The sequence below is a fragment of the Botryllus schlosseri genome, chromosome 2 (genome assembly GCF_051294905.1).
Source record: "Botryllus schlosseri isolate E-star chromosome 2, Bs_hap1, whole genome shotgun sequence".
Lineage (NCBI taxonomy): Eukaryota > Metazoa > Chordata > Ascidiacea > Stolidobranchia > Styelidae > Botryllus > Botryllus schlosseri.
The window spans coordinates 3,358,387-3,372,924 of NC_137237.1; the positions used below are offsets into that span (position 1 = coordinate 3,358,387).

Genomic DNA, 14,538 nt, shown 5'->3' on the forward strand with positions numbered 1-14,538 from the left:
AGTAAAAGAATCCGAATGTCTCAAAATTGTGCAAAATCCGGTCCGAAACCTACCCGAGTCCGTCCGATGCTCATCACTGCAAAGCAGCCGCTCGTCCAATGCCACTGGAGGGAGGCGCTGCAACTTTTATCGGAGAATTCCATCGATATCATGTAAATCTGATACTAGAAGTGGAAGGATGCGCAATTGAAAATAGCACATGCATACAGAGACGGTATGTATGCTGGTGGCGTTTGATGATGCGAAGGTGGTTTTAATGACGCCATACTTCAACAGGCATAATGTCGAAGAAAGACTTATACCGCCAATACCGATATTGATATGCAACGACGTACCAGGTCACCAAAATATCATGTACTAGTTCTAGCTCGAAACTTTAAAGAACCCACTTATTAACCATAGCACATATCACCCTATGTTCACGAGTGACATGTCTAAGGAATGCATGTTCCAGGGCTGCGTTATACCTGCATGGTACCAGAGATGAGCATGGATTAGGATTAGGTTTTGAAAAAACAGGATTTGTGGAATTTTGTCGGATTTGGATTAGACATTTTTTTCAGAACGGATTAGGATTTGGATTGGATTTATCTATTTTGTGGGAGATTGAAATGTCGTGTGGCGAATGGCGACAAACTTTATTCAAATCAGTTATCATTGTACTTATGGTTACTAGGTAATACTGAATCAAGTGAATCGTTGGTTGTAAAAGAAAATTTTCGAATCCCTCCATTGCATTAATTAGTTTTTTTTCTGAATTTCCAGTTGGAATCGGATTAGGATTGGACATGGACTTGAATATGAAAAAGTTATGGATTAGGATTTGGATTTGAAGGTTTGGATTTGGATTGGATTAGGACATAGAAATTTCAAATCCGCTCATCTCTGCCTGGTACGTACAAGTTCTGCGATCATTCTGAACTTCTACGACCATTAGTACTCAACTCATACAGTCGTAGCCCTATTCAGATTTCTTCTACCTCGCGAACTGGTACCGCACCAAATATATTACAATATTTACCAGCGAGTTACCATTGTGTTACAACACACAAGTATGAAGCCAGCCCGTAAAATGCTAAGCAAATTGTGATCGGTCTGTTAATTCCGCTGGTGATCCCAAGGCTTTGGTTGAGATTGAGAGTATGCATGTCTGAAACCTATCGGCAGCTATCTAGTCCAGGGGTGGCCAAACTTTTCAGCCAAAGGGCCACATTCGATTGATGAGATATTGTGCGGGTCACTAGCCGCGCGAAGCGCGAAAGTTTTTCGAAGTTCATAGCTCAGTAATATTTGTCACTTGACTATATTGCGGGCCTGCTGTATATAGCTGGGCTCAGTTTGCACGGACTGGACTATTCGGCGCCTGGACATATCAATTTCGAAAGCTTTGACCAACATGCATCAATCATTTTGTGCCTAGGTTTCACAGTCGACGGTCTTTCTGCGAGCGCAAACGCAAGGTCGCATATGTTGAACGACACTTTGTCTCGTGATCGCGAACGCGAATATAGTTAGACTCAATCTGCTACATTAGGAGTTCTTTCATTTTCGCAAAGGGGTAACAATATCAAAAGCAATAAATCTAGTAACAACATAGCCTACTGTGCGAAGCGTGTAGAAAATTTTGACTTTTGATAAATCCATCGCACATTATTCTGCTTTATTGTAGTGTACGAAGATCTACCAAAGTGTGACTGGCTCATGGATCTGCCAATGCGTCGGAACTGATATTTTAGTCATCACATCTCACGTGTTACGGCCAGACTAATCAAATTTTTGGTTGGCTTTACAAGCTCACAAACTGTGCAATCCATTTTTGATAATATTAGTAATTTCGGAAATTACCTCGCGGGCCACTCAAAACCTTCTCGCGGGGCACATGTGGCCCGCGGGCCACGGGTTGGCCGGCCCTGATCTAGTCTATATAAGTAACCTAACGATATATGCGCAACACGTGACTCACGGATGAGTACCCATATACATCTAGCGATTGCTGGTCGCCTCGTAAACAGATATTGTAACCCAGCGGCGGGACAGCATTATGTCTGGCCCTGGGGTGGATTCGAACACTATTGCCACTCAGACACCTCTTTGGGCATGTTCGGACTTTGCTGGCTTTGTTTGCTTTGCACGGACGTCATGTCTGTCTGACGGAAATACGTGGTCGTGTCTTGGAAATCTAAGTCACGGATTCTAATTATTCTTTCAAACATAAAAATTAACTAGACTTGACTTGAGTCCATTTGTGTATTGAGTCCACTTGTACTTGAGCCAGTGGGCATGACTGGACCAAGTCATACGACTCGAGACTCGGACTGTCGAGATAGGTATTTCATTGTAACTTAGGATAGTAGCAAATAATATATCACATCATTGGTATATCGTCAGTAAGAACTGGTACTTCAAAATAGAGCCAGAAACTGTAAAGAGTGAGAAAGATGATTATATTATGGAAGCGAAGCATTCGATATCACCCTAGTAGCGTAATAAAAATTGGTCGTTTGAGCATCACTTGAACTCGTAACTAGACATTGAAAACACCGACTTGAACTTAGATCTCAACATCATGATTCGGACAAGATCCTCTGCTCCCCGAATTGAACTCGAATTGTATTCTCACGTGTAATATTTCTAGTGATTTGAAGAATTGAATAAAATACGCTGCGAAAGGATTAGAAAATACAGAAGTTGTCAAGATACGACGCTTTTGACTCCGTCAAGAACTAAACACTGCCCTGTTGTTCACGCTGATAGATTTGACGCCATAAACAAAATGGCGTTGACACATTCCTCCACTTTTCCAATCCTACCCAGAGGTATTCCAGCACCTAAATCCTCGTAAAATTGGTCCAGTTGTTCCGTGGTGTCGAAGCGGTCCCTTCAGATAAATGATTAGAATACAATATCATGATACACAGCCTGTGGTGGTCACTGGTCAATTGGTCAGTAACGAAGTACGCGGCTACTTTGTCAGAGTACTCAAGTATGGGTCTTCCCTACTTGCAACATACTCACTCAATTGGATATCCTTTCAGTGTACTTTCACGTATCCCAATTGGTTTTTGAATTAAAACTAATCGATTTTGTGCACGCGTTAGATTTTGCGAACTAGACAGTATGTTTTGGGACAGGTCCGCATCACTTTTACGAGAAAAATTGTCATGACAAACGAACGAAATATAGCTCCTGTATCATCGAAAATGATTCTTTTTTTCGAAAAGTGCACGTATTAAATTTGTCGTTATTTACTTTGTGTTAGCAGCGAAGATCAGTGTTGGGATCAAGTCACTACCTTCGAGTCACGAGTCATCTCGAGTCATTGCACATTTTGACTCGAGTCAAGTCAAGTCAATCGATTTTCGAAGGTGACTCGAGTCAAGTCAAGTCACTCGATTTTTGCAGGTGACTCGAGTCAAGTCGAGTCAAGTCAAGTCAAGTCACGAGTCAAGTCACAATTCAAGTCAAATTGTATTTTCGAAGTACCAGTGGTGATTTAAAGTCATAATATTTTGCCAGTTGTGTGAAAGACAGATAAATTAGCCATTTATCTTGAATCAAATAACGAATATGAAGTTGCGTTGTAGGCTATCGCACACGCACACGTAGAAGTGTTAATAAAATACGTGGGCAACAGTATAGTTACATGCTGCAGAGTGTCAATATCAGCCAAAATAGAGGATCGAGTACGAAGCCTCGAGAAGTTTGAACGAATTGATATGGTACCCATCTACACATCCGTGAGAATATAAATGTATAAACTATATTCATTCGATTTAAATCCTACAAGAGGGTTGATAAAGGTGAGCACTGCGCAATGTTAGCACTGAGCCGTCTACGAAACAGAGATACGTTGCTTTTTATCAACTACTATTACTACGGCAACGTAAGCTGTGATCATTTCGTTTGTAGCCAATTTATTCGTGATTTAACAATGGAGGACCGGTGAAACGTACAATCAGTAAATGACTGGTTTCTCTCACAAGTGTTACCGGCGTATTGCGAATAATCCGAACATATGCACAGTGATTTAATCGACACCATTACTTTTAGATGACTTGAAATTGACTCGTAGATTTTGGTCCGAGTCACGAGTCAATCCACATTTCTGAAGCGCCGAGTCAAGTCAAGTCAAGTCATTTTTGCAAAGAGACTCGAGTCAAGTCAAGTCATACGAAAAAGTTGACTCGAGTCTGACTCGAGTCAAGTCATGACTCGAGTCATCCCAACACTGGCGAAGATACATCAATAATTTTGTTTTGGCGTGTTATGGAAATTGCTACTTCTTTCTACGTCTACTTGAGTACTTCTACTTACGTAACAATGCAGACCACTTTGAACAGCCATAGTCAGGCCGTGTTATTTTTGGCATATGCCAAAACTGCCAAAAATAACTTATTTTTGGCATTTTTCGATTTTTATTTTTGGCAGTTTTGGCATCGTCTTCTAAATGGATAGTTTCAGCCTCGAATTAGTCACAAAAACGCTTTATTTGGGCTAATTTGTCAAAAGACACCACAAAATGTGCAGCATCCACGTATAATCAGTGCCAACAAACAATAATAAGAAGAAAAAACCTAACGATTTCATAGGTTGATAATATCAAACGAAACCACAAAATGTGCAGTATCCATCGGAATCGGTGCCTATAAGCAAAAACGAAGAAAGAAAAGCCTAACAAACACGTTCAACAGCTGATTGTTACAGCTGTTGAATAGACTGAAATCATTTGCACTGTAACAGTGCTTCCAAACTCAGGTCAGCTAAGTTTCTCCTAAATTCATTTCTCGCTCAGCGAATCTGGGAAATATCGGCTTCAACAGTAGCCGTTGAGGGAATGAATGTTGCCAGTCATCCACAAAAGGTTTTCAGAGCTTCAAAATCTTTGGAGGGCCGAACCGGCATCCATGCATCATGAAAAGCGATCACTTCGCCAGTGCCATCAATCTCATCGCGGAAAGAATTTTCTTCCCGATCCTTTTCCAGGAGTTTCCTGTGTTGTCTCTCAACACATTCTATTTAGTAGCCCGACTATCATTTCTCCTTCAGTCTACCGATATATTTTCGGAGGACTTTTGTCACTTCAGGTGGCTTTAATATTACCAACTCGCATGGAAGAGTCCTGGGAAGGTTAGCTTGTTTAAGAACATTGACGCAACAAGACTGACTGGCAAAAGGAGACTATGCAGCTCAGAAATAGTCAGACAGTTTGCTGCGTCACAATGTTCAACTCGATCACAATGCAAAAATCGTGATTGATTTTGGAGGTTCCAGTTCCATGAGCAGAATATAGTTTATATATTAATAATCAGTACTGCGGCAGTTTCTCATTGATATCCGTTTTATCAAATTTCGCGCTCGACAAGCCGGTCAAAAATGGTCGTAAAATTGCCTTTGGACAAATGGAAAGTATGACGTAAACCCAATGCAGTCAGCCGTTCAATCTCGCTGTGCCCACACCATTTAGGACACCATGCTTTCACCCCTCATGGGTGGGCTGGACCCAGATTAAGAAACCTGCCTTTCACAAACGCTCTTCTCGCTTGTAACGCGGTCCTGTTAACACAGCACCATAAACGAAATGCATGATTTGGCAGGCCGTGTTATTTTTGGCATAAGCCAAAAATTGCTTATTTTTGGCATTTTCAAATTTTTATTTTTGACAGTTTTGGCATCTGGCTCCTGAAATGCCAAAAATAACACGGCCTGGCCATAGTCAAAGAATGTATACTTTCGCATCGTATTCCGTACCTGATTTATCCGGTATAAATTACGTATGGAAACACGGCGTTCACGCGGACTCCCTTCGGGGCGTACTCCAGCGCTGTTGTCTTGGTAAACTGATTGACAGCGGCCTTGCTCATGCAATAGAACAAGTTGGATGTGATCTGCTTCTCGGCGTAATAGCTCGATATGTTTACAACGTTCCCCTTCGTTTTCAAAAGGTAAGGCATTGCTTGTTGTGTTATTCGTACCATTGACTTTACGTTGACTTAGAAGAGACGGTCGAAACTGTCCAGTGTCCATTGTACAGTTCTCGAGATCACTCCCGATAGCACACCCTGCGTTATTAACCAGAATATCGATACTCGGGAACCTTGAGACAGTCATTTCAATCACTGATTTGACCTCCTGCATGTTCTCGAACTCTGCCTTCACAATCAACACGTCCTTGGCCCCCTTACCTTTACATAGTGTTGCAACGGTGTTGAGATTTTCTAGGTTTCGTCCTGTAATAGTGAGAAAGCAACCGTGTTCAGCGAACGCTAAAGCAGCCGCTCGTCCAATACCACTTGAGGCGCCAGTAATTACTACGACTTTACCCAGGAATTCCATAGCTGTCATGTAAATCTAACACAGAAAGGGGATAGATGCTCATTCAATTACGTAAGTAGCTCAAAACATCACGGAATATAGGGAAATATATCCAGGTCTGATGGTGTGATGGGATTTTGATAACAGCATACTCGATCGATAACACATCAGCTATCATATATATATATATATAGGCCAGGCTAATCGCCGCTTGCAATTAGGCTGTGTTATACAATGAACAGTACATTGCATAAGGTCAGTCGTTCTACAGGTAATCATATTTACCAATACAATCACAGCAATACTCTTATAACCCTCTGCATATCTCCTCTCCCTACCGAACTGCTATCAAATTTAATGAATGTCAATATTTGCTCGTCAGTCACCACCGTTGAGGGTGATGTAACCATAGTGGTCTAAGGAAATGTAGACACTAGGGTTGTTCAAAATTTGGAAAATGTTTGGAATTCTGCGTGTCCATCGCTTATTTTGTAGATTATTGTTAAAAAACAATAATGGGCTTGAAAGAAGCTCGCAGGAGAGCCGCTAACATTTGTCTAAATGCGTTTGAAAGTAGCCGTCGGCGAGTGGGCGGGGAATCGATGAAGTGGGCGGGCAAAGAGAAGCCATTAATCCTGATTGGTTGAAGCCGGTAATAATAAGCTAATGATTGGCTGGAAGACCGACTTTGTGAACACTGCTGGTAACGATTTTTGCGTGCTGTTGTGCAGTCGTTTCTGTTGGTGGCATTACAGACATGATATATTGCCTTAGTTAATGTTGTCACCAAGAGTCCATAGTACAACATCGCAACCGCCTAAGTTAATATCTACCTGTAGAAAGTGCTATGTATTGCACAGGTGCTCTCGCTAGTTGAGATACGAATAAACTAGATGCATGCATATTGCTACCTTTCCAAAAGTTACTGACAGTGAGTGAAACTCAAAAATTTACCACCAGGAGTCAACATCTCAGTAGTACTTGTTATGACTGGTCGACGTCTCACCCATAAACAAACGCATATTACACTTTTTATTCACAATTGAATGAAGGCGAAAAGCACTATTTACAAAAGACATTAAAAAAGTACGTGGCAGATCAGTGTTGCATTGTCAGGCACAAGTTGCAGATTACAGGCTTTTGATTAGAGTTGACTTCCTGCTGTCTTCCTATGCTGTTCCACAGCTTGAAGCAGACTGTCTCTTTGTTGTTCATTGTCAGTCAAGATTGCAGCATAGTCTGTGCTTAGCTTTACACCTCGTTCTGCAGCATCATTAACGACTTTGACAGAACTGATGTAGGAGCTCATTCTGGTGTAGGAATCTGATAAGTGTTAAACATCAACCGGTTGAGCTAGCCACGCCCCCCAAAAACATCAAATATGTACCACGACTGTGGTCCAATAAAATCAGACAAAGTAGTGTCCTTGTTGATGCGTACAGTTGCATTCAACGAGGGCGGGCCTCTCCTGAAACTTGAAGTTCGCTCTACCTGTAGGAGCGTCTTTGCCATATTTTCTCGGGTTTCATTGCTTTCACTCGGCGAAAACAAGGCATATACAGCGGTTTCCTCCACGATATACCAGTCATGCTTTAAAAGCTTTTGTGAAGCAGCTTTGGAAACTTGTTCATCATGTTCCTTGTAACTCAACATGTCCTGGATGAATCTCAAGTCATTACCGGCTGCATCACGACCGATGCTGGAAGCAGCCCAGGCAGGGATATAGAAGAGAACTAAAAATAAATTGAAGCGATGCAGCAGTTCCACTTCTTCAGATTTGTAATGTAACTGATCAGCCCACATGAACATCTCCTGAGCATACAGAATTGTGCCCATCCACCTTGCATGGTGTGTTGCACCAGGTTTGTGATGATGTATATCTCCATCTGCACCGAGAAGAGCAAGAGCATTAGTCACACATTGTTTGTAGTCATCCCGTGTGAAGAAATCTTTTCTGGCGAGTAGTAGCTTGAAGTTCTCAACTGTCATTGCTGCTCGTTCTTTAAAGCATATAGGAATAGTCAGAGTCTTGAATTGCTGTTTTCTGTCAAGACTGCTCCAGCTCTTCTTAAGGTGGGCAAACCATGTGTTCTCTGGTCCGGTTGTTGCTTTTCCAAATAAACATTTCCAGACGTCTTTGACTACTAGCTCATACACATGGTGCCGACACGCATGGTAAAAAACCTTCTTTCCTAGAAGGTCCTCAAGGATTTTCGCTGCACCCTTCTTCCAGCCGCTGTTGCTTGCCGTGGTGTCAAAAACCAAAGCTGTTACAGCATCTTGTATATCCCACTTTTTAATTATGTCGAAAGTAGTTTCAGCTTGTGTCTGACCTGCCGCATTTTGTATCTTCTGAATTCCAAGTAGTTTTCCTTCCGAGTATTGAGGTTGACAAGATAGAACAATTGACAAAGCTTCATATCGATTTCCTAATCTATCCTCTGTGAGCTTTCCATCCCAATGAATGGCAACATGCTGTGGTCTATTTTCGGCAAATTTTTCCAAAATGTCCTGAGATATTTCCAGGCGATTTGTTTCCCTGGCTCTCTTCGTTGAAGATCCTGACAGGGAAAACATGGCTATATCTCCTCCACAAGCCTTAATAAATGCTCCCATCAGCATCGTTGCATCGTTGTCAGTTACTTGCAATCGATCCAGAGCTTGGGAAACATGCGTATTTTTCATAATATTTTTAGGTGCCATCAGTTTAATGGATTGGGTCGAGGTGCCAAGTCCAACATCTGCATCATAGTCAGAACTTGAACTCAAACTGTCACCCTCTTTTGAAGATGACGATGATGCTAAAACAACATAGTCACAACTTGAGTCGTGTGAAACGTTTTCAACAGTTTGATCTGCAATGGCTGCTGTTTTCTTTTTGAGGTCTTTAGCCAGAATTTTGTCTCTTCCCAACATTATTGACTGGCGAGATTGCCGTTGATCTTCATAAAATGCAATGTCTTCAAGCTTTCTTTCATGTGATAGATAAATGTCATTTTTTATTGTTGTTATGGCATCTCTACTTCCAATATCCCACAGCTTGTCCAAATCATCAGTGAATTTTCTCCTCTTACCCTTGGGATCACTTTCCTGTTTCGGATTCTTCTTCAGATCACGCCATCTTTCGTGCAGGTTTTGAAGTGATCGCACCACATGTGATTTCTGCATTGTCGCAATTCTCGCCATTTTCCACACTGTCATTACATCATCCACCACCACAGTACATTGTTCATGAGTTAATGAGTAGGGGTTGACTGAGGACAATGCTCTTTCAGATGCAGCAAGTAACTCATTACTTCTCGTATAGTAGGTAATCTAGAGCCACAGATGTAATCGCAAGTATATCCGACCAAGTACTGCTCAGATTTGGATCTTGTTCTTCGCTGCGGCATGTGTGCAATCTTTCGCCGTTTTGCCTCTGCCATGACTGCACTATTGTTGCTCCAAAGCATAAACTACTGCTATCGACTGTGAAGCATTCAAAGAACACGTGTTACAGTACTACTAATGACTCATCAACACACAACGCGCTTGTACAGAACCACAACCGCTACTAACAGACTCTACCTCAGCAAAACAGACTTTCAATTTAGTAAAGCGAAGCTCCCGAATCCGAGTCAGCTGTTGCAGTAATCAGTGAAGCTTAGCCGATTACCCAATCAAGAACCGTGGTTTCGTGATTGCCCGCCTCTGCTGTCGGTTGCCCGCCCACTCTTCAACAACGACTTTCAAACGCATTTAGACAAATGTTAGCGGCTTTCCTGGGAGCTTCTTTCAAGCCCATTATTGTTTTTTAACAATAATCTAAAGAATAAGCGATGGACACGCAGAATTCCAAACATTTTCCAAATTTTGAACAACCCTAGTAGACACCAACGTTCGTTCCGCTTCAGCGGTTCACGCAGTGCACAGTGCTCTAAATGGCAGCAAGATTACATACGTTAATGTTGTTAATGTGTGACACAATTGACAAGTGACGATATTGAATCATCTGATCAGAATAATAGTGGCATGAGCGATTGATTAACTCGCGATTTGATTTGTGTTGCTGGTGTCTAGGTGTGAGAGGAGTTTATGCCCACTTATGCCAAACCAATTGGAATTAAATGGTCTTGAAACGTTTTTAGATTAAATTGATCAATCGTCAACACATCATAATGTAGCTTTGAGTGGCTTGCTCCCGAATCAATTCACGAAATACTGACGCTCGAAGAAGAATACATTTCGCCTATGCATTCGTCCTCACAAGCAGATATCCATACCGGAAGTAACTGGCGACAAAGTTCTCCCATTGAAGTTACAGGACATGTGGACATCACTGACGTCATATGTCCATCACCCTGCATGTTATCAATCATTGCGGAGTCGACCTATAGTCGTTGTAGTGCAGCACCAGCAGCCCTGCGCTACTGCCATCTATCGATGCCTCGCGATTTCACTTCCACGTTGTGTACTTCGGCAGCAGCACGCTTTCTTCATATTTTCCCGTATGGTGTAGACCAGGGGTGGGCAAACCTTTTACTTCGCCGGCCGCATTCAGCATTTGAATCCATTCGCGGGCCGCAAAATATAAAATTGGGATACTAAGCCCAAATCCAATATTGTTATATGATTAAATAGTGCAAAACACATCGGCCTCGGGCTCGGGCTATCGCGCCACCAATGGAATAAAAAAATGTGGTAAGAATCAGGACTGTAACAGGACTTCGTCAGGCCCCCCAAAACGTTGGTCTTGCCCCTCACCATAAGATGATAAACCGAACTTCTGCTATATGCTGTTTGCCCCCACTTATTATCTGCATTAGGAGTCCTTTTAGCGCTTGTTTCGTCTTAACGCGCGAAACGCGAAAAATTTCTGTAATTTATGATTGAATCGGTTTGATTGATCGGGAATTGCATATAATATATTGCTATCATTTTTTATCCTCTCTCTGCCCGCGTAATCAGATTTATCGGTAGAGCTGTGTGAGGTGTGTTGGAAAAGGTAGTACCCCTAAATAATAAATTAACATTATCGGGCTTACCCGCTGGTACAATGACTTCGTTACATGATGCTATTTCGTGATCTCCTATCTGCAATATCAAAAGATATTGAAATCGCCCTAACTTTCTAAACTAAAAGACGTACACGATTTCAAATTAGTATTTCTTTACAGGCAAATAATATGCCCTCGAAATGGTATTTGTTTTGTGAGGTTCAAATCGCCAGGACAGGAACATTCGGCGCCAGCCATTTGGGCGCCTATGGACAATTGAACATAATGTGTATATCGTATTATCTGAAATGAAAAGTAACAAAGCAGTAGGACCCGATCTCATCCCAACTCACTTTCTGAAGCTAGTCTTTAATATTATTGGTGATGTTATATGCATTTTCTTTAATGAGTCGATACGTCTAGGCATTTTCCCAGATGCACTGAAAACTGCCAGAGTAATGCCAGTGTTCAAGAAAGGCTGTAAAAAGCTAATTTCTAACTACCGACCAATATCTGTTTTGCCAAATCTTGCCACGGTTTTTGAGAAACTGATTGACTGCCGACTAAAGAACTTTTTTGAATTGAATGCAGTACTGTCTCCGACTCAGCATGGATTCAGATCCAACCCCAACACCAACCATGCAATACTATCAATTGTAACGGACTATTAAAAAACCATCAAGCAAAAAGAAAGTGGCTGCAGCATTTTTATCGATCTCCGCAAAGCTTTCGACACAGTTAACCACAGAATCTTAAGATACAAGCTAGAACACTATATGGAATCAGGGGTATTGCAGCAACTCTACTTGAAAGCTACCTGGCAAACCGTAAACAATTTGTTAAACTGGGGTCATTAAGAACGACTACCAGAGATATAACTTGTGGAGTGCCACAAGGCTCAGTCCTTGGACCGACTTTTTTCCTCATTTATATTAACGACATTGTTAATGCATCTTTATTCCGCACAACGCTATTTGCTGATGATACTCACCTCTTCATAACCTCCAACACTGTCGATGGTTTGCATGCATCTGTGAATATGGAACTCCCAAAAGTGTCGAGATGGCTCCAAGCAAACAAACTAAGTTTGAATGCAGATAAGACCGAGATGCTCGTTTTAAATAATGCCAGTCATAATTTCACTGTGAACATCAATCATAAACAAATCTCAATATGTGACTCAGCAAAATATCTCGGCGTCACCATTGATTCCAAATTGTCTTGGAAGCAGCATATTGAATGCACAATATCAAAACTAGCTCGGTGTGTGGGAATAATGACCCGTCTCCAATCTTTGGCTTCCAGATCAGTGCTACGAACCATCTACTTCTCTCTTTTCCACTCTCATCTGCAATATGGAATCGTAGTATGGGGAAATGCATGCACAACATTTTTGTGCAGAATTCGAACCCTGCAAAACCGTGCGATACGGCTGATCTCATCTGTACCTTTACGTACCAATTTATCGCCTTACTACCGTAAGCATCGAATTTTGCGAGTTGATGAACTATATCGCTTCGAAGTATCAAAAGTTGTTCACAAATATTTTTCCAATAGTCTGCCTCCTGTGTTTGATGACTTTTTCATACCTGCTAAACATGTCCATTCCCATTACACGAGATCCTCGTCTAAAGGAAACATCTACTTACCCCCACCCAATAGCAACCTAACTAAGAGATCTATCGACTACTCGGGACCTATCATCTGGAATGCATTACCACCACACATCCGTGAATTGCCTTATAATAGATTCAAAAAAGCCCTACTTGATCACCTCTTGTCGTTACACTAACACTGTTGCCCTACCTCGCCCAGACATTGCTTCATTGATCATTTGCCACCATTGTTTAATTTTTTTTTTCTATTTTCCTTTAACTAAACATTTCTTTACAGCCAGACTGTTCAGAGTCAAGTGTACCTGTTTGATGCTGGTGTGATCGGACTAGATGACCTTCACGGTCTTATCGATCATTCCTATCTAATACCGAATACTGTGCACGCATATTTTCTGTACCACACTCACTGCCGTTTGTTATGTATTTTGGTTCGATGAAAATAAAGACTCTCTCTCTCTCAGAACAAGGGAAGCCCTTTTCGGCCAAGTTCATCTCGCTTCTGATCGTTCTGGCACGCTTCTATCTCGGAGTCGCATACTTTATTGCTACATGGCCTATAACTTCATATATGTCTTGGTGCGTCGTGGCGCATTCGACAACATCAAATCGCGCACAGCGCGAAAAAATTTGAAAAAGTTTCATAAATTTATAAAGAAAATACTTTTGCGGCAGTTCAGGTCTTGGTAAGAATATAATTTATCATTATCATGCTGAAATATATTGAGAAAAAGTTTCATCAAGTACCCACAGTAATTTCATTTTTGTACGCATTCTCTCAATTTTTTTACATCGTTTCTTGAGGCTTTCGCGGGCCGCACAAAACGGTGTTGCGGGCCGTAGTTTGCCCACCTTTGGTGTAGACACAAGCAAATCTCAAGGCTCAGTGAAATTGGTCTACGTCACACTTTCCATTGGGCTAAAGGCAATTTGAGGGTAATTTTTGACCGACTTGAATTGCGTAAATTTGATAAAACGAGTATCAATCAAAAGCTACCGCGGTACTGATTACGAAAATATAAATTTTATTCCGCTCATGGCCCTGGAACCACCATAATCGGTCTTGAATTTTTAATTGTTATGGAGAGCGTAGCTCAGGAGCACATGAGCGGCTGCGCGGCGAGCGTTCTCAGCTGGCGTCGCAGCAATGATACCTCCGTACTACTTCTTACGCAAAAGGTCTCCGGCATTCAGAAAAATCCGAATGGTGATTGAGATATGATAAACCAAATTCCAACGTCACCGTTCAGTTGAAGCTCCTATATTCCTGAAAAGGGGTATATAGGCATAGGCTTATTGGTAAATAGAGTATTTCAGTGAAAAAAAGGTAAGGATCTGGTGGTAACATTTTCGAATCATTTGACTGATCCCGCCCGAAAGCTATCTAATAAAGGATTGAATCCGGACCGCGACTCCAGTTTAGTTCGACACCCCTGCTGTAAACCTTCAATCAACATTGTACCTGCTGCTTTAGCGGAAGAAGTTCTACCCTCAGATACATGACAAGGAACGGCTGGTAATGTGCGCTCAGACTTAATCAAAGCGACCATACAAAATATCGACATACCCGCCATCAACAGCGCAACGTGTCCCTGGAGTCCTACACAACAAGCGGGATAAGCGAATCGATATCATAA

At 41.7% G+C, this 14,538-nt stretch overlaps 1 pseudogene; it reads right to left on the minus strand.

Moving 5' to 3' along the window:
* Positions 1 to 46: 46 nt before the first annotated feature.
* LOC145460025 (3-oxoacyl-[acyl-carrier-protein] reductase FabG-like) lies at positions 47 to 6,676 on the minus strand (annotated as a pseudogene).
* Positions 6,677 to 14,538: the final 7,862 nt, after the last annotated feature.